The following is a 21919-nucleotide window of genomic DNA, read 5'->3' on the forward strand; positions in this document are numbered from 1 at the left end:
ATAATGTGGCCACCAGGAAGAGTGAGAAATTAGCCTACTAAGGTAGGTAAGGGTCAGAAAATGAAGGCCATTTCTAGGCATGCAGAGGAACTTGGCATTTATCCTTGGCAATGAGGAACCTCTGTAAATAACTTAGTAATACACTTAACAAGAAACGTGCAGGACCTAAACAAGCACAAATATAAGCATTTTTGAGAGACATCAAAGAAGTCTTGAATGAATGGAGAAACCTAGAGATGTCTTTGTATTTCTGAGATCATTGAGACTCAGTGTAAACTTTCTAAACTATATGATCATCCAGCTATTCTTATGGTCAGACTCAATAGCATCTAAGGACTTTCCATTTAGCCTGACCCAGTCAAATCTTGGATGACATCAATCAATAAAAAGTGAACCCTTCCATTTCACCACTGTGATTTCTGAACTTGGCTGCAACAGCAATGATGTCGGTGGAGTTCCAGAGCAGTGAAGGAGCAAGGGCAAAACTGGGGACCTCCTTGGCCTCTCCTCCACTTGGCTGGTGATACATATGCTTAGGAATTTTATATGAGACCATATAGTGGGGAGAGAGTCTAGGACTGAGTGATATTGGTCATGTCATCACTTTAGCACTTGTAAACTTGGAGCTGTAATTAGTTTGCTTTAAGATAAAGAAATGGAACTCTTCTTGCTTTATGTGTAGAGAAAGAAGTTCTTACCTGCCACCCATGAAGAATCAAGAATCCTTTTTTTAGTCCTCATGGACCCTATAATTTATAATCACTTCTTCTAGTAAAGGCAACTGTGCCAGTCAACCATTTGCAGCAATATCTTGCATTACAAACTATCCAATCGTGTAGAAGCTTAGAACACCCAGCATTGATTTCACGCTTACTCGGCCGCGGCTTGGCTGCTCTTTGGCTTTGCTGTTTTGGGCTCCATGCTTTGAGCATCAGCATTCAGGTTGGGTTCAGGGCCCCTCCGTGTGTCTCCTCATTCTTTTTGGATTAGCCACTTCCTAGGGCACGCTCTTCTTGGAGTAGGTCACATGAGTGAAAGAGGACAATGGAAACACATGGTGCCTCTTCAGGCTTGGAACTGTTATACACATTTGTGAGGTTAAACCGATCAAATGGCCAACCCTCAAGGGAGTATGCTGGACAAGAATCCAATGACCACAGTTGCGTAAGAGGACAATTGGGTTTGCTCACAACTCAAATGATAAAACTTCCTTAGCTGCACGTTCTTTGGTTAAGTCATTTCTAAGAATGGTATCAATCTACCTTACAGGCTTACTTGGAAACTCCAGTGGGTGCAGAAGTGCTCTGTAAAACCCAAAGCACCTGAAATGTCCTCTTCATAATTGTTCCAATGGTGATAATAAAATCAAACTTGCCTGTGAGTCTGCAACCTGAGCTTCCTACTTAGACATTAATTTTCTGTGGGACGGCTCCAGGGACAGCCTAATGCTGGTACAGGCTGTGCAGGTCACACTGCTGATGCTGACTCTTGAGTTCTAGGATGGAAGAAAGAAGATGACAGGCGTGGGGTGCACATTCTATAAAACGTACGCTGGGTCTCTTTCAGCATTTAATATTTGTCTAATTCTGCTTTTTAACCTGTCTTCCTTTGCAATGGAGAAACCCCAGAAATCTACATTTTTTCATAGAAAGCTCACTTGTTAGTCCAAAATGAGTAATGTAGGCCAAACATCCTTCTGTTGGTTCAGATCTTGCTGACAATTTTCCAACCCCACTACTGACCGGTGTACTCTAATGTCTATTCTGTATCGCCTGCATGGTGGATAGGAGAAAATTACCTGCAAATATTCAAGAATGAATCTGGGTTTGGAAATCAGGATGCCTGGCCTCCAGGGCTGGCACTGCCACTTTTCCTTCTGTTTCCTCATCTATAAAATGGAGATAATAATAACTGCCCTACTTTCTCACATGGTGGCTATGAGGACAAAATGAGAAAAGCATGTTGCAAAATAAGAAACGCGATTCAAATGCAAGACAGTTTTAGATTCTTCAATTCCTCTCTAAATTAATAATAGCCCCTCACATTTGTACATTGCTTTTCATTTTTCAAAGAACTTCCACTAGCATTATCTCATTTTGTCTGGACCACAGTCCTTAATTTTTCAGGGGAGGAAACAGGATGAGAACTGTCCCATGGCCTGTATAGGGCCACCAGCTAGTAACACGGCCGGGAAAGCAGCCAGTTTCCCCAGTGCTAGTCCTATACTTTGTTCATTGGAATCCACTGCTTCAGCTTCTCTGTCAAAGCCCTTGGAAGCCTATCTGGAAAAGTGTTTATGAGAGCAGTGCTTCTGGTGGCCTGAGGACTGTCAGGGTGGGAAACAGCCTCCTGGGAATGTGAGTTTACGGCTATCGAGAGTAACTCCAGAGCGTATCCAGTGCTGGGCAATACTGATGGGCCTTGAGGTTCAAGCCCCTGGGTCACTGGCAGGCTCTGGATTAATCTCATTTCACCAGCTTCTTCTTAGGATGGTGGAAAGATGGCCACCAGGTCAGACACCCAACAGGGATTTCTTGAATTCCCTGTAGCAATGGGGCAAAATCCTCCAGGACAAAGAACTATCTATTGATACTTACTTTAAATGGAAGTAAATTCAGAGATCTTTCTACCCCAAACTGCTCATTCTATAGTTAGAACACAGAGGGTTACAGAGGAGTGAAATCTTGCTCACGGTTAGAGAATGGGTTTGGGGTTCTTGCAGATCTGGGGATACATTCTCCGCTTTGCCACTTACTGACTGAGGAGCTGGGATGGTAGAAGAGGACTAAATGAGATAAATGTATTTAGTAAACTGAGCACATAGTGGGCACTGCAACAATAGTAGGGTCTGAGTCAGTTGTGCTTGATTACAAACAACTGAACTCACTTTAGCTAGTGAAAAGGAATTTTAAAAATAGGACATCAGGTAGCTCCTTCACAGAATCTTCAAAAGGCTTGAGTCAAGGTTGGAGAGTACACAGCTGGGAGTGAAGTTCATCCGCATCATGAGGCTGCCTCCTGTTCTTCAAAGCATCCCTAGATATTCTCATCAGAGGATGACTTCCAGGCAGTATCTGTCCCTCGGATTGCTCTCATCCAATCTAAAATCCCACCGGGGCTTATATGATTGGCAGATCCCAGGTCACATCACTGTGCCACAGTTGCAAGGGAGTCTGGGAAGGTTAGTTCTGGAGGCTTCTAGCTTGAGGAGGAGATGCTCATAATGTGAAAAATGTCCTGACCATAGGAAGAGTTTTCAGAAGGTGATGGAGAATTTAAGAAAAAGATCACTGAAGTTTCCCTTGCTTCTCTCTGTCCCTGTCCCTTTTATGTGGACACTGACCGTAGCCAACTCACCCCTATAGTTCCAGACTCCCAAACCATTTCCTTATATAATGCTGTTCCCTCCAGCCTACCTCTGAACTGGCCCAGGTAAGCTCATTAAAGGCATCTATCACTTTGTGCCTTTCCTGGCATCAGCTCCTCACTTTCACTGCTCTCACACCACCATTGCTAACCCAGCAGTATATTGCACACATTTTTCCATGTCATTAATTTTTCTTTTGCAACATGATTTTTAATAGCTACATAGTATTCCAGAATGTGGATGCATCAAAATGTAATTAACCAACTCCAAATTGTGCACTAAAGTTGTTGATATCACAAATGATTTAGCAATGAACACTCGTGCAAAAATCGCTTTGCATACGTCTGATTATTTCTTGAGGTCAGTTTTCTAGAAATAGAAATACTAAGGCAGATGATCTTTAAAAACTCTTGATGGGTACTGCCAACTTGGCTTCCAGAAATTTGGTATAAGCTTTTATATGCCCAACCACTGTGGCAACCTCATATTTGATTGTGCCCTTGCAAACACAGGCGGTTATCATTCTTTAATCTTTCCTAATGTTATAGGTGAAAAATGTTTCTCATTATTATTTTAGTGCAAACTTTTTTGATTATTAGTGATATTAAATATTTATTTTAATTGTTTTTTTTTTTTGCTAGCAGAAGTTTGTAATTTTTATGTAGTCAAATTCATTAAAGCTTAAAGATGATCTCACCATTTGCCCTGCTGAAAATTTCGTACAAGCGCTGTCTTTATTATATTGGATGCCGTTTGATGGGTAGTGTTGATCAGCACAAATCTGTTTCAACAGAGTAAGGAAATGTATTAGACTGAATAACAGGAAGATGAAAAGATATTTGATGAGAGATTTTTAAAATGGGTATATGTACTTGAGAATATTTTGTATATACTCTTTTGTTATTAGAAGTAAAATAGTTTGAATCAATAGAGTTAAATGGACAGAACTTGCTGGCAAAAAGAACATGCCACAGTCAGCAGTATATTTAGATTTGCAGAGGTGATAAGGAGGAAGACACGGTATACTTTTAACATTCTGGTGACCACAAAAGGTAAAGAACTGGGTTGGAATTTGAGAGATGTTTGTGCACAGCATGATAACTTAAATCATGTGGGCAAGGTTTGAATATAAATTAAAGGATGCATAAAGCCCGTCTTCCTGGATCTGGCACCTGCTTTTTGTTTTTCCTGCTGGATCAAAGATGTAAAACCATCAATACTGGAAGAAAATAATATAATCTTTTTCTAGTTGGTAACTTTTATTAATTAATTAATTTCTGTTACACTGATTTATAACATTATATAAGTTGCATGTGTACGTCATTGTATTTCTACTTCTGTATATGGTACAACATGCTCGCCACTAAAAATTTGTTTTCTGTACGTCACCATGCAGTTGATCCCCTTTACGCATTTCTCCCTCCCCCCAGCCCCTTCCCATCTGGTAACTGCTACTCTGTTCTATGTATCTACGTGTTTGGTTTGTTCATTTATTTTGATTTTGTTTGTTTATTGGATTTTTTATATTTCATATATGAGTGAAATCATGCAGTATTTGTCTTTATCTGACTTATTTCACTTAGCATAATACCCTCAAGGTCCATCCATGTTGTCACAAATGGCAAGATTTCCTCTTTCTTATGGCTGAGTAGTATTTCATTGTATATATATATATACACACATATATACACATATATATACATATATATACACATATATATATACGTATATATACATATATATATATATATATGTATATATATGGCATCCTCTTTATCCATTTACATGTTGTTGAGGTTTTCCCATATCTTGGCGATTGTGAATAATGTCTTGATGAATGTGAGGGTGCAGATTTCTTTTTGGATGAGTAGTTTTGTATCCTTTGGATAAGTACTCAGAAGTAGGATAGCTGGGTCATACGGTAGTTTTATTCTTAATTTTTCGAGGAATCTCCATACTGTGTTCCATAGCAGCTGCACCAATTTACATTCCCACCAACAGTGTAGGAGGGTCCGCTTTTCTCCACATCCTTGTCAACACTTATTATTTCTTGTCTCTTTGATAATAGCCATTCTGATAGGTGTGAGGTGATATCTTGCTGTGGTTTTAATTTGCATGTTCCTATAATTAGTGATGTTGAACATATTTTCATGGGCATGTTGCCCACCTGTATGTCTTCTTTGGAAAGATATCTGTTCAGCTTCTCTGCCCATTTTTTAGTCAGGTTGTTTGTTTTTTTGTTGTTGAGCTGTATGAGTTCTTTATATATTTTGGATATTAACCTTTAATCAGATATATCATTTGCAAATATCTTTTCTTATTCAGTAGGTTGTATTTTTGTTTTGTTGATGGTTTCCTTTGCTGTGAAGAAGTTTTTTAGTTTGATATAATCCCATTTGTTTATTTTTACTTTTATTTCCCTTGCCTGAGGATACGTACATAGAAAGATATTGCTAAAACCAATGTCAAAGAGCATACAGCCTGTGCTTTCTTGTAGGAGCTTTATGGTTTCAGGTCTTACATTCAAGTCTTTAATCCATTTTGTGTTAATTTTTGTGTATGGTGTGAGATAGTGGTCTAGCTACTTTTTTTTTTTTTACATGTGTCTGTCCAGGTTTCCCAACACCATTTATTGAAGAGGCTATTTTTTCTCCATGGTGTGTTCTTTGCTCCTTTGTAGTAAATTAATTGTCCATATATGTGTGGGTTTATTTCTGGGCTATCAGTTCTGTTCCATTGATCTATATATCTGTTTTTCTGCCAATACCATCATATTTTGATTACTATGGCTTAGTAGTATAGTTTGAAACCAGGGAGTGTGATACCCCCAACTTTGTTCTTTTTCCTCAGGATTGCTTTGGCTATTCAGGATCTTTTATGGTTCCATATACATTTTAGAATTTTTTTGTTCTATTTCTGTGAAAAATGCCCTTGGGATTTTGATAGGGATTGCACTGAATCTGTAGATTGCTTTAGTTAATAAGAACATTCTGATAATGTTGATTCTTACAATCCATGAGCACAGAATATCCTTCCATTTATTTGTGTCTTCTTCAGTTTCTTTCAACAATGTCTTATAGCTTTCAGTGTACAGGCCTTTTATCTCCTTCGTTAAATTTATTCCTAGGTATTTTATTCTTTTTTTGTGATTGTAAATGGATTGTTTTCTTAATTTCTCTTTCTGCTAGCTCATAGTTAGTGTATAGAAATGCAACAGATTTTTATATATTGATTTTGTACACTGCAACTTTATTGTATTCACTTATTATTTCTAATAGTTTTTTTTGATGCAGTCTTTGGAGTTTTCTACATATGAAATCATATCATCTACAATTAGTGACAGTTTTACTTCTTCCTTTCCTATTTGGACGTCTTTTATTTCTTTTTCTTGTCTAATTGCTCTGGCTAGGACTTCCAATACTATGTGGAATAGGAGTGGTGAGAGTGGGCATACTTGTCTTGTTCCTGATCTTAGGGAGATAGCTTTCAATTTTTCACCATTGAGTGTGATGTTAGCTGTGGGTTTTCATATATGGCCTTTATTATGTTGAGGTACGTCCCTTCTATACCCATTTTATTGAGAGTTTTTATCATAAATGGGTGTTGAATTTTGTCAAATGCTTTTTCTGCATCTATTGAGATGATCATATTTTTTTCCTTTGTTAATGTGGTATATCACATTGATAGATTTCCAGATATTTAATCATCCTTGCATCCTTGGAGTAACTTGATCATGGTGTATGGTGTATCATTTTGATATACCATTGAATTCGGTTTGCTAATACTTTGCTGAGGATTTTTCATCTATGTTCATCAGAGATATTGGCCTGTAATTTTTTTTTTTTTTTGTACTTGTTGTCTTTGTCTGGTTTTGGCATCAGGGTGATATTGGCCTTATAAAATGAATTAGGAAGTGTTCCCTTTTCTTCAAATTTTTGGAATAGTTTGCAAAAGATAAGTATTAAATCTTCTTTGAATGTTTGGTAGAATTCACCCATGAAGCCATCTGGTTCTGAAATTTTCTGGGGGGAGACCTTTTGATTACTGTTTTAATCTCTGTACTAGTGATGGGTCTATTTAGATTTTCTGAAAATAATACTGTCTTGAAGAACTGAAGGGATTTCTAATCTTTACATGATCAATGTCTAAAGAAAAGAACTTTTATAGATTTAACTTCATAATAGCCAGAAATTTCTTTGTGAAAAAGCTGCATATGTAAAATTGAAAACTAAACAGTAATGTGGGGAAAATATTTACAACATACATGAAAAATAGTAAAGTTACTAAATATATATGTAAACAGCAACCCAAAAACAATAAGAAAAACACAAAGACTTCAACAGAAATATGAGCATAAGATGTGAATAAACAATTATCTATGGACTTCCCTGGTGGTACAGTGGTTAAGAATCTGCCTGCCAATGCGGGGGACACGGGTTCAAGCCCTGGTCCGGGAAGATCCCACATGCCATGGAGCAACTAAGCTCGTGCACCACAGCTACTGAGCCTGTGCTCTAGAGCCCGTGAGCCACAACTACTGAGCCCACGTGCCACAACTACTGGAGCCTGCGTGCCTAGAGACCATGCTCTGCAACAACAGAAGCCACTGCAATGAGAAGTCCGCTCACCACAACGAAGAGTAGACCCTGCTCACCGCAACTAGAGGAAGCCCGCGCACAACAATGAAGACCCAATGCAGCCCTAAATAAATTAATTAATTAATTTAAAAAAACCATTATCTAAAAGAAACCAAGAGATAATAAACATATGAAAAACCACTTGGCTTTGCTGATATTAAAACAACTACAAATTTAAACAATGAAATAACATTTTATAGACATAATGTTAACTGTAAAATAGCATGATACAGAGTTTGCATAATTATAGGTTTGTTTAAAACAAAACACCCATAGTTATATATTGCCTCCCATGTTGATAGTGATTATCTTTGAGTTGTGGGATTATAGGTGATTTATCTCTCTCTCTCTTTTCTTATATTAATTAAAAATTTTTCTACAATAAACATTAATTGCTTTGGAAATAGGAAGACCAATTATGTATGTATTTACTTACTTTTTTAGTGATAATGCCCAGTGCTGACATGGTTGTATGGAAATGGGTATTCTTATGTCCTCACAATGGGAGTATAAATAAGTTCAGCATTTCTGGAAAGTGATTTGTCAGAAGACATGCTTCCAAAATCTCCATAGCTTTGAGTTGACAATTCTGCTTTATTAAACGTATATTAAAATAGATGAAGGGCATGAGATATAGGAACAAGAATATTCATTACAATGCAGGTATTTGTGGTTAATAATTGTGACAACTTGTAAGTTTTTTTGTTTGTTTGTTTTTTGTTGTTTTTTGTTTTTTAACTTTGTAAGTTTAAGAAAGCAGAACTGGAATATAATTATAGAGTAATTGGCACTGCTCTGAAGGATGTTATTTGAAGTGCCTCGAAAAAGTGAGTCATGCTTGAATAAATTTTAGAAACACCATGTTAAACAAAGTTAAATATTTTTCTTTAGCTGTAGGATTTTCAGAGACTTTAATAGCTAATGTGCATTATAACAATTCAAATAGGCAGTATTTTCCAAACATTTATTTTCCTCAATGTACCTATTAGAATCTTTTAGAATAATGTTCAGAGAACATCAGTTTTGGAAACATTGCCATGCAGAGTCCTTCCAATTGTGTTGTAGGAGAGTATTTCATTACACGAAAGAGTATATACAATACATACAAAATGATAAAACAGTGTACAGAAAAGGACGCATAATGTGATCCCATTAATGGAAGACTCTGAGTGTATTGAAAAGAAACCGGACAAAAAATCCCCACAACAGCAAAGTATTAAAAGTGGTTATGTCTGGATAATGGAAAATGGGTAATTTTTTTTCTCTTTGCTTATACACATTTAATATGATTCCACAATGAACATATATTACTGCTAAAATAAAGTAAGTGATAAAAGTTATAAAAATGATATAGAAGAATATGCAATATATTGTTCACAGTGTGTTCTGTGGGGAAAGGAGATTACAAAGCAGTTTGTTCATTATAATTTCTTTTTAAAAAATACTTCCATATATGGGTAGCTGTGCAGAGAAAGAGGAAATGTACCAAGATATTAACAGTTATAACTTTGAGGTTATAGCTGGGATTACAGATAATTTTATGTAAACACATACATAAAATTAGTCTTGTTAGTCTCCCACCCTTAAGAATGTAGCTTAAACCTCTCACTTCTGTAAAGGAGAGGGTCTCCAAAGTGGGGTGCAAATATCCCAGGGAGGGTGTGAGTTGATGTATTTGGTGGGAAACATAATAGAGCATATATTTGTTTTCCTCATCCTTTAAACGTCAATCTTTCTGCGTTTAGTAGTGTACATAATATGTTGGCATAGTAGTACATGTATGAAGTATATAGATATGTGTATATATGTCACATACATTTCTATGGGGTTTCATGATAAAAAAAATGTTAACTGTGTCTCTAAAGCACTGAAACACTGACAAGTGACACCACCGGCCACATTTTCAGTCTTCTAAAAGGTACTATCCTAATGACATGGGCACAGGTTCAGTGACTTAACTGCTTAATTCTTTCTGTGACCACATAGTCTGAAGATCCCAACTTTCCACTCTGTTCAGAATCCCTGGTCCCAACTGCCACTCTCAGGATACAGGAAAGGGCATTATATTGATATGATAGCCATTAATTCTAAACATCAAATATTTCTGGCTCTCCACCTTCTGGATGCATGACAACTGCTATTCTTAGCCCCACTGAGTGGAGCCATGTGACCAATTCTGGCCAGTGAGATATGAATTGTAGAATCATATGTCACTCTTAGTGCAAACATTTGATTACTATCGTGAGACCCTCCTTTCTATAACCACAGCCTGACATGTTTGATATTGTGGGAGCTCCATCATCCTGGGTCCTAGAGAGAAGACAAGATGACAGAGAGAAGAGCCCCCAGCTGACTGAGTGAGAAATAAGCCCTAAGTGTCCACTGATGGATGAATAGAAAAAGAAAATGTGGTATACTTATACAATGGAATATTACCCAGTCAGAGAAAAGAAGGAAATACTGCCATTTGCAACAACATGGATGAACCTGGAAGACATTATGTTCAGTGGAATAAACCAGACACAGAAGACAAATACTGTATGATCTCACTTATATGTGGAGTCTAAAAAAATTGAATTCATAGAACCAGAGAGTAGAATGGTGGTTGCCAGGGGCTGGGGGAGGGGGAAAATAAGGAGATGTTGGTCAAATGGTACAAACTTTCAGTTATAAGACACATAACTTCTGAGTGTATAATGTACAGCATGGTGACTATAGTTAACAATACTGTATTGTATACTTGAAATTTGCTAAGAGAGTAGATCTTAAGTGTTCTTAACAAACAGAAACAAGGTAATTATGTGAAGTGATGGATGTGTTACTTAACTTGATTATAGTAATCATTTCACAATGTATATGTATATTAAATCATCATGTTATACCCCTTAAATATATATACTTTTTATTTGTCAGTTATACCTCAATAAAGCTGGAAAAAGAGAAATAAGCCCTTAATTGTTTAAGCCCCTGAAGTTTGGGGGAATATCTGTTACTACAGCACAACATAATCTATGCTGGTTTTGAGATCAGAGTTCACTAGTTAACACCAAGAGTGTTCTAGAGGAGTTCAAACCCATCCAATATTAAAGTCCTACCCTTGGTTCTTATGACTGAATGGCAAATAATTATTTAGATTTTTATTTCTTTGTATGATCAAGGGCTACTTATTTGTGACCTTCTAAGGACATTATTAAGCATTTAAGATTTTTTATATACAGAAACAAAAGTTACTAAGTTACTAGATTTTTCGGAGGACTTTAATTCAGTATTCCACAATGAAATCTAGCTTATGGAGTGTGTGGTGGACAGAATTTCCTACATTACTTAAGTTCTCTTTTCCCCTTTGGCCACCCCTGCAACATATTTGAATTTTCAGATGTTAAATGCATGACTGTTTTGGTTATGCTTCCTAATTATAGCATTTGATTCACTTCTTTCTCTTCTATGCCTTGTTGATTGACTTTTCCCCTTTATGGAAAGCAGAGCTAATGTATCAATCCAACCATTGGTTACTGAAGAGGAGATTTCCTATTTTAACCAAATGGATGCTTGTTCACACCCAGAATAGAAGACATATCATACTCTGCATTCAGCCTCGACTGTCCCTTTTCTGACATCTGACTTCTGAAGAGCTGGGCCCCAGGCAAAAGAGGTTGGCTTCTGAGCTAGAGTCTCACTTTGCCTCTCCAGATCTCTCTCCAATCTTCACCCTGCCCTGTGCCCTGGGATCTGCATCACCCAGCCTCCTGGTTGTGTAAGGCCAATGGGAAGCACCAGCAAGAGATGGGAAGGTGGGATGAGAGAGTTATCTACCCCTCCCCACCCTGCTCAGGCTACAGATGGTTAGAGGTTGGGCTCCTCTCTGGAGGTCTCTCCATGGCTCTCACTAGGTCTCCCTACATGCTCCCCCCCTTACTCTTTCACACTCAAGGTGCTAATGGCTTCTTGCTAATACTAGTCTTTTTTTTTTTTAAATAGCATAGAAGGGTTTATTGTGGGGGCCAAGTAAGGAGAATGGGTGGCCTGTGCTCCAAAGACCCAAACTCCACTAATACTAGTCTTAAGGTGCCACATCACCCTCATTAATTTCCCTTATCTCTGCCCACTATTTTCTACGTGGTTGCTTCTGTAAATTCTCCTCATTTACCCCTTCTGAGCATGTTATATTTCCTGCTGGGACCCCAACTCTTACAGACTTGTGGGAACTAGGGTATCACTGGGAAGTTGAAACTACATGAATCTTCAATGAAACTGATATCCATGGGGAAAAATGCCTCCCTGTTCTTTTTTTTAAAAAATAATTATTTAGCCGTTTAAAACATAAAGGCATGCTAGGAACAATGCAATGAATTCCCATGAGTCTAAAGAAAAAGTATCAATACTGGTAAAATCTTGTTTTGTTTTGTTTTTTTAACTTCTCTGTAGTATATCCCCATGGTGTTTTCAAGCTGAGACTCTGGTTCAGGAACCTAGCTTGCTCACAGGAGGATAGATATCAATGTGAGGTATACCGTCTGGGGTGTTTTGAAAAGTAAATGTGTTGAACTTGTGAGTGAGTGTGTGTGTGTGGCTGAGGGAGAAATATTTGAAGTAGGCTTTCAGGAATGATACGCTGAGGCAGAAGAATTCTATTTAAGCAATTGCTCTTTCCTGAGTCACTGGGTGTGTATTGAAAGTGCCAGCCTTGGGATGGGGCAGGCCTGCATCTAAATCTTGACTCTTTTATTCATTCCCTCTGTGATCTTGAAGGAGCCTTCGCAAGGGAATTCCCTGGATATAGAGACCCATTCCCTATGGTAAGACACGCCCAGGATGGCATGGTTTATATGGCATATCATGGTGTGCAAGGGAGCATTCATTGTACACAAGGCTTATTGTCAAGCAGGGGAGATGAGGTATGTAGGCTGATAAAAATAATGCAAGATTACATGCTGTAAAGGTGATGGGATCTTAAGAGCTAGACCATTAAGGTTGCTATCTAGGGACTAGAGGAAAGAATCTTAGAACCACATTTCTCAGCATGGTATCATAAAGATGAGGACATGGACCCCACTACAGTACAGGTTCTAGCTCAGCCTGACTCCTGACTCTCACTTCAACCTCTTCACTGCATTGCCTCTTAGCTGATTCCCGCTCGAAGTGACAGTTTTATTCTAGGTAAACTAGATATCAGCACAGTTTCATTATTTTCCGTTTTCAGAATTTTGAAGGAGACACGTTGTAGGACAAGGGAAACCAGATAGGCAGACAGGTTTGCAACTAGTATTGCCACGTCAAGGCATTTTTCATGCTCTGCTGATGCCGAAAGCTCAGCCTCTGTGCACTGGGACCAAATTGAATCTCAGAGACAGAGTTTGGGGTGAAGAAGAAAAGAATAGCTTTATTGCTTTGCCAGGCAAAGTGGAGACACAGCGGGCTCATGTCCTGAAAAACTGTATGTCCCAACCCAGGGGAGCTTGGTGAGGAGTTTTATAGCAATGGTTCAAGGGTGGGGTTGTTGATAGGATTAGGGTGTGTGAAGGGCCTGCACTCCTTTAATCTGGTCTCAGGTAATCTCTTGATGAGCTTCTCTGGTTTCTTTAATCTGGCCTCAGGTGGTCTTTTCTGGAATGAAGAATGCTGACATCTTCCACTTGTTGGGGGGTTTAGTTCTGTAAAGAGCTCAAAGATATTGTTCTGTGTATCCCTTGAGGTGAACCAGGACCCTGCCCCAAGGCTGCACTATTGTTTCTTGGCTGCTCCTCCCTCCTCTGCTTAGCAACTGTTTGAACCTGCCCTTTGGAACTCAGGGAAGGTCATGGAGGCTGAACAGAAAGGCTCCCGTGCCCAGGAGCCCCACAGGGTACCGCTCAGTTTCACTTCCACTCACTGAGCAGAGTAGACAAGAATAATGGGTTCTGGAATGCTTCTGAAAGACTCTCCCTTTGACCTAACTCATGTCTAGCTATTTCTGATTCCTCTTTCTGATTGGACCTTGCCCTTGGGCTCTGTCCTGGGCCCATTTAGCCCAGTTTTAGCAAGAATCCTGCTGGGTCAATTTAGTGAAAAAATCCCCCACCCTTGATATCTTATCAAATTCCTCATCCCCCACTCTTCATATCTTATCTTATCATTTTTGCCTTTTCAGCAAAAATCCTATGAAGTCAGTTTAGCCAAAATTTCCCTAGCCCTGAAGTTTTTTTAAAATAATTTTTCATCCACTGACTCCTGCCCTGATCCTTGGCTATAAATCTACTTATCTTTGTTGTATTCAGAATTGAACCCCATCTCTCTCCCCTCTACAAACCCTCATTGCAGTAGTCCCCTGAAAAAAGTCTGCCTTACAGTTTTTAATGTGTCATACATAATTTTTTCTTTAGTACTACTACCTGGGATTGAACTCCAGGTCTACTATTTACTCTCTGTGTATTATTCTTCTTATATACAAAATTAAAATAATAATGACAATTACCTAATGTATCAGAATTCAAGAAAGTTAGATTCTTTAAGTGTTGTGTAAGAATTAAATGAAGTGAGATATATAGATACAGATATCTATCTATCATCTATCTATCTATCTATCATCTATCTATCTGTATCTATATCCATATGACAGTGCCTGGGACATGGTAACCCCCCATTCTTTTTAGCTGTTACTATTTCCTCCTCTAGAATGTAAACCTCTGAAGATAACTTTTAGTCTCTTTGTTTCACTGTTACCTCTCCAGTGCTCAGGAAAGTACAGGCACACAATAAACTTTTAATAAATATTTGTTGAATGAATAAATGAATGGATTTTCTTATTTCCCTTTCCCAGAGTTTGGAGGGTATGGTGAAATTCTCCAACTTGCCCAAAGTGACAGAACAAAGCCTCATATCCTTTCCTCTACCTATCCTGCAGTAGCCAATGAAGGACAGAGAGTACTTTAAGATGTATGAACTCATTCATTCATTCATTCAACAAATATCTAATGGTAGCAAGTGACAGCGATAAAAAGATGACTAAGACTCTGAGGAAGGGCATAGAAAGATCACATGCCATGTACAGATAATTTCAAGCATCATTCTAATGTTGCTGCTGCATTTAGGACACAACATTTGTTGGCAAGAGGTGAAGTTGGAGAAGGAGACAAGGATGATATCATGGATGACTTTGCAGGATGTCTTAGGCTGGGCGCCACAGAAGCAGTACCTGAGACCAGGATTTAGGTGGAAGTGATTCATTAAGAAGGAATGCTAGGAAAATCTGATAAGAGAATGGGAGGAGCAGGATAGAGAAGGAGAAGAAGCCACCTGTGGTAGCCCGTATCTAAGATGGTCTCCAGTGATCCCCACTACCTGGTACCCTTTTTTTGCAGTCCCCTCCTACATTGTATCAAGACTGATTTGTGTGACCAATAGCTTCTAGCAGAAGTGATGGCATGACCTTTCTGAGATTAGGTTCTGTTTTGGGTGCTCTCTTGTTTACTTACCAGCTCCCTCCTTCTGTTGGATCATTAGCTTTGGGAGAAGATAACTGCCGTGTCATGTAAGCAGCCCTACAGAGAGGCCCATCTGGCAAGGAACTGAGGCCTCCTGCCAACAGCCATGTGAGTGATCTTGGAAGCATACTCTCCACCTTCATTGGACAACTGAGCACCAGCTGACTACCTGACTGCAGCCAGGTAAGCTGCCCCCAGATTCCTGACCCTCAGATACTGTATGAGATAATAAATATTTGTTGTTTTAAGCCATTAATTTGGGGGGGGGGGAGGATTTGTTATGCACAATATAGATAAGTAGTAAACCAAGTAGGAATGTGATATCAGGCAAAGTCCTAGCCTTAACTTGATCCTGCAGCGGAGCTCTGGAGTGTAAGTTACATCTCAAAGTTTGTCTTTACTTGAGGCAAGAGAGCTGGGTTTCCCTACTCTTGTTTCAGTCAGTAGATAGGCTGCCCTAACACTTCTGACTCTCTGAACCAGTGGGCACAAAGGCTCCATTCATGCAGGGCAGTCCTCCAGAGAGATTCTACGGTGTGGCCCTTAGAAGCAAAGCATGTAGAAGCTGGTGTGAGGGATAGGTACTTAGAAAGAGCAGAAGGGATTCAAGGGGATCTGGGCTGAGCCCTGACAGTGTCCACTAATGGGCCATACCTGTCCTTGGACTTTGCCCTGTTGGTGATAAGGAGCCATCATAGAATATCAAGCAAGAACATGATATAATTTATTTTCTGTTTTGGCTATGATCACACTGGCAGCTAAAGAGGAGGGTGGCATTATGAAGCTGTCGTATAATGATATAGGGCAGAGATACCAAAGATGGGAAGAAAGTGATGGACGCAAGAAGCATTTGGAGGCAATGTCAGCAAGGATGGTGATGGAGAATTGGGGCAAAGAAGAAGGAGGAATTATGGATGCCTGGATGCCTTCCAGGCTGTGAAATTCAGTGAGAGAGAGAAAGAGAGAGAGAGAAAACAAATTTAAATAGTAAAAAAAAGACTTTGAGCATTCAAGCCTTTAGCTCTTTTGGCTGCCCCTTTTTTAGCATTCATATTTATTAAACATCTACTTCAGGATGCTGTGAGAGTTATAGTAGTGATCTAGGCAGTTTTCCCTGTCCTGAATTCAAGGCAGGATCAGAGATGTAAACTAACAACCACAATACTACAGAGATGTAAACTAACAACCACAATACTACATGATAAGTACTATGGTTTTGGAAAGTAGTTTTTTTTTTAAATTGGGGTATATTTGTTTTAGAATGTTATGTTCGTTTCTACTGTACAGCAAAGTGAAGTAGAGTTCCCTGTGCTATACAGCAGGTTCTTATTAGTTATCTATGGAAAACAGTTTTCTAATCAACTGATTTTTTTAACAAAAGCCAAAAACAATTCAATAGAGAATGACTAGTCTTTTCAATAAACAGTGCTGGAACAATGAAATGTTCATGCACAAAATAAAGAATCAAACGAATCTGGGTTTTGTAGGTCATCATCATGATTTCCTTCCTGTGTAAATTTTTGCATATGAAGTTCCTAATGACGCATGAACCAATTGACACAGATCAGGGAACCCTGGATTATATATTTCTAGATCTATTCTACATTGATCCGTAAATTTCTTTCTATCTTATCTAGGCTTTAAAGGTCTTTTTTTAAAAAAATTATTTTATATTGGAGTATAGTTGATTAACAATGTTGTGTTAGTTTTAGGTGTTAGTTTCAGCAAAGTGATTCAGTTATATACATACATGTTTCTTTTTCAAATTCTTTTCCCATTTAGGTTATTACAGAATAATGAGCAGAGTTCCCTGTGCTATACAGTAGGTCTCTGTTGGTTACCTGTTTTAAATATAGCAGGGTGTATATGTCAATTCCAACCGCCCAATTTTTCCCTTACCTCAACACTTCCCTGCTGATAACCATAAGTCCATTCTCTAAGTCTGTAAGTCTGTTTCTGTTTTGTAAATAAATTCATTTTTATCACTTTTTTTAGATTCCACATATAAGCAATATCATATGATATTTGTCTTTCTCTGTCTGACTTACTTCACTTAGTATGATCATCTCCAGGACCATCCATGTTGCTGCAAATGGCATAATTTCATTCTTTTTAATGGCTGAGTAATATTCCATTGCATATATGCACCACATCTTCCTTATCCATTCATCTGTCAATGGATATTTATGTTGCTTCTATGGCTGCAGTATTGTAAACAGCACTGCAATGAACACTGGGGTGCGTGTATTCTTTTGAACAAAGGTTTTCTCCAGATATATGCCCAGGAGTGGGATTTCTGGATCATGTGGTAGCTCTGTATTTAGTTTTTTAAGGAACCTTCATACTGTTCTCCATAGTGACTGTACCAATTTACATTCCCACCAACAGTGTAGGAGGGTTCCCTTTTCTCCACACCCTCTCCAGCATTTGTTATTTGTAGACTTTTTAATGATGGCCATTCTGACTGATGTGAGGTGATATCTCATTGTAGTTTTGATTTGCATTTCTCTAATAATTAAAGATATTGAGCATCTTTTCATGTGCCTCTTAGCCATCTGTATGTTTTCTTTAGAGAAATGTCTATTTAAGTCTTCTGCCCATTTTTTGATTGGGTTTTTTTTTTATATATGTATATTGAACTGCTTGTAAATAAGATGTTTGTAAATTCTGGAGGTTAATCCCTTGTCAGTAGCATCGTTTGCAAATATTTTCTCTCATTCTGTGTGTTGTATTTTACTTTAGTTTATGGTTTCCTTTGCTGTGCAAAAGCTTTTGAGTTTAATTAGGTTCCATTTGTTTATTTTTGTTTTTATTTTCATTACTCTAGGAGATGGCTCAAAAAAGATATTGTGGAGATTTATGTCAGAGAGTGTTCTACCTATGTTTTCCTGTAAGAGTTTTACAGTATCCAGTCTTACATTTAGGTCTTTAATCCATTTTTGTGTATGGTGTTAGAGAGCATGCTAATTTAACTTTTTTTTTTTTTTACATGTGGCTGTCCTGATTTCCCAGCACCACTTATTGAAGAGACTGTTTTTTCTCCATTGTATATTCTTGCCGCCTTTTTCATAGATTAGTTGACCATAGGTTTGTGAGTTTATTTCTGGGCTTTCTGTCCTCTTCCATTGATCTATATTTCTGTTTTTGTGCCAGTAGTTTACTGTTTTGATGACTATAGCTTTGTAGTATTGTCTGAAGTCAAGGAGCCTGATTCCTCCAGCTCCGTTTTTCTTTCTTAAGATTGCTTTGGCTCTTTGGGGTCTTTTGTGTCTCCATACAAATTAAAAAAATTTTTGTCCTAGTTCTGTGAAAAATGCCATTGGTAATTTGATAGGGATTTCATTGAATCTGTAGATTTCCTCGGGTAGTGTAGTCATTTTGACAATATTGATTCTTGCATTCCAAGACCGTGGTATATCTTTCCATCTGTTTGTGTTATCTTTGATTTCTTTCATCAGCATTTTACAGTTTTTGGAGTACAGGTTTTTGAACATAGACACAAAACTCCTCAACAAAATACTAGCAAACTGAATCTGACAATACATTAAAAGGATCATACACTATGATCAAGTGGAATTTATCCCAGGGATGCAAGGATTTTTCAATATCTGCAAATCAGAAAGTGTGATACACCACATCAACAAACTGAAGAATAAAAACCATATGATCATCGCAATAGATGCAGAAAAAGCTTTCAACAAAATTCAGCACCCATTTAGGATAAAAACCCTCCAGAAAGTAGGCATATAGGGAACTTACCTCAACATAATAAAGGCCATATATGACAGACCCACAGCCAACATCGTTCTCAATGGTGAAAAACTGAAATCATTTCCACTAAGATCAGGAACAAGACAAGGTTGCCCACTCTCCCCACTCTTATTCAACATAGTTTTGGAAGTATTAGCCACAGCGATCAGAGAAAAAAAAGAAATAAAAGGAATCCAAATCGGAAGAGAAGTAAGACTGTCACTGTTTGCAGATGACATGATACTATACACAGAGAATCCTAAAGATGCTACCAGGAGAGTACTAGAGCTAATCAATGAATTTGGTAAAGTAGCAGGATACAAAATTAATGCACAGAAATCTCTTGCATCCTATACATTAACAAGGAAAGATCAGAAAGAGAAATTAAGGAAACACTCCCATTTACCATTGCAACAAACAGAATAAAATACCTAGGAATAAACCTACCTAAGGAGACAAAAGACCTGTATGCAGAAAACTATAAGACACTGATGAAAGAAATTAAAGATGATACAAACAGATGGAGAGATAGACCATGATCTTGGATTGGAAGAATCAACATTCTGAAAAGGACTCTACTACCCAAAGCAATCTACAGATTCAATGCAATCCCTATCAAATTACCAGTGGCAGTTTTCACAGAACTAGAATAAAAAATTTCACAATTTGTATGGAAACACAGAAGACCCCGAATAGCCAAAGCAATCTTGAGAAAGAAAAATGGAGCTGGAGGAATCAGGATCCCTGACTTCAGGCTATACTGCAAAGCTACAGTAATCAATACAGTATGGTACTGGCACAAAAACAGAAATATAGATCAATGGAACAGGATAGAAAGCCCAGAGATAAACCCATGCACATAGGGTCACCTTATCTTTGATAAAGGAGACAAGAATATACAATGGAGAAAAGACAGCCTCTTCAATAAGTGGTGCTGGGAAAACTGGACAGCTACATGTAAAAGAATGAAATTAGAACACCCCCCTCACACCATACACAAAAATAAACTTATAATGGATTAAAGACCTAAATGTAAGGGCAGACACTGTAAAACTCTTAGAGGAAAACATAGGCAGAACACTCTATGACATAAATCACAGCAAGATCCTTTTTGACCCACCTCCTAGAGAAATGGAAATAAAAACAAAAATAAACAAATGGGACCTAATGAAACTTAAAAGCTTTTGCACAGCAAAGGAAACCATAAAGAATACGAAAAGACAACCCTCAGAATGGGAGAAAATATTTGCAAATGAAGCAACAGACAAAGGATTAATCTCCAAAATATACAAGCAGCTCATGCAGCTCAATACCAAAAAATCAAACAACTCAATCCAAAAATGGGCAGAAGACGTAAATAGACATTTCGCCAGAGAAGATATACAGATTGCCAACAAACACATGAAGGGATGCTCAACATCACTAATCATTAGAGAAATGCAAATCAAAACTACAATGAGGTATCACCTCACAGTGGTCAGAATGGCCATCATCAAAAAATCTACAACAATAAATGCTGGAGAGGGTGTGAAGAAAAGAGAACCCTCTTGCACTGTTGGTGGGAATGTAAATTGATACAGACACTATGGAGAACAGTATGGAGGTTCCTTAAAAAACTAAAAATAGAACTACCATATGACCCAGCAATCCCACTACTGGCCATCTACCCTGAGAAAACCATAATTCAAAAAGAGTCATGTACCACAATGTTCATTGCAGCTCTTTTTACAATAGCCAGGACATGGAAGCAACCTAAGTGTCCATCGACAGATGAATGGATAAAGAAGATGTGGCACATATATACAATGGAATATTACTCAGCCATAAAAAGAAACAAAATTGAGTTACTTGTAGTGAGGTGGATGGACCTAGAGAGTCCATCAGAGTGAAGTAAGTCAGAAAGGGAAAAACAAATACCATATGCTAGCACATATATATGTAATCTAAAAAAAAAAAAATGGTTCTGAAGAACCTATGAGCAGGGCAGGATAAAAGACGCAGACGTCGAGAATGGACTTGAGGACACTGGGAGGGGGAAGGGTAAGCTGGGATGAAGTGAGAGAGTGGCATGGACATATATACACTACCAAATGTAAAATAGATAGCTAGTGGGAAGCAGCCGCATAGCATAGAGAGATCAGCTCGGTGCCTTGTGTCCACCTAGAGGGGTGGGATAGGGATGGTGGGAGGGACATGCAAGAGGGAGGAGATATGGGGATATATGTATACATATAGCTGATTCACTTTGTTATACAGCAGAAACTAACACACCATTGTAAAGCAATTATACTCCAATAAAGATGTTAAAAAAAATAAAAATAAAGGTGCCTCAAATGAACTCACAGATGGAATAATATATTCAAAGAATAATAAACTATTTCCAGCTTTTATTTCTGACCATAAAATATCAATGAGGAGGCTGAAATCAAGAATGCGACTTCTTGAGTTGCCCAATTAACACCCATAGAGCATCTGAAACCCCAGAGGAATCTGGCTTGGTTCCATCAAATGAGCCAGAGATCATAGTCTATGGCGTAGAGTCTGTAGCCAAATTGAAGCAGCACTGCAGGAGTTTGGGAACAATCCCAGGAACTTGGCAGCCTGAACAAACTCAGTGACCTTCTTGAAACTGACAGCTCCCTCTGGCTGCTCATCCCTCTCTTTTCAGTCCTCTATCTCTCTTTCACTTGCAAGCCTGAAAGGAC

At 38.2% G+C, this 21919-nt stretch overlaps 1 long non-coding RNA gene across 1 annotated transcript in view; it reads left to right on the plus strand.

Annotated features, from left to right (window-relative positions):
- LOC132349653 (uncharacterized) overlaps positions 1–15641 on the plus strand; it is a 189715-nt gene extending 174074 nt beyond the window's left edge. The window contains exon 3 of the long non-coding RNA XR_009497715.1: positions 15484–15641. This is a non-coding gene — a long non-coding RNA (uncharacterized LOC132349653). The remainder of the gene's footprint in view (positions 1–15483) is intronic.
- The last annotated feature ends 6278 nt before the right edge of the window (positions 15642–21919 follow it).

Source organism: Balaenoptera ricei, chromosome 15, assembly GCF_028023285.1.
Source record: "Balaenoptera ricei isolate mBalRic1 chromosome 15, mBalRic1.hap2, whole genome shotgun sequence".
NCBI lineage: Eukaryota > Metazoa > Chordata > Mammalia > Artiodactyla > Balaenopteridae > Balaenoptera > Balaenoptera ricei.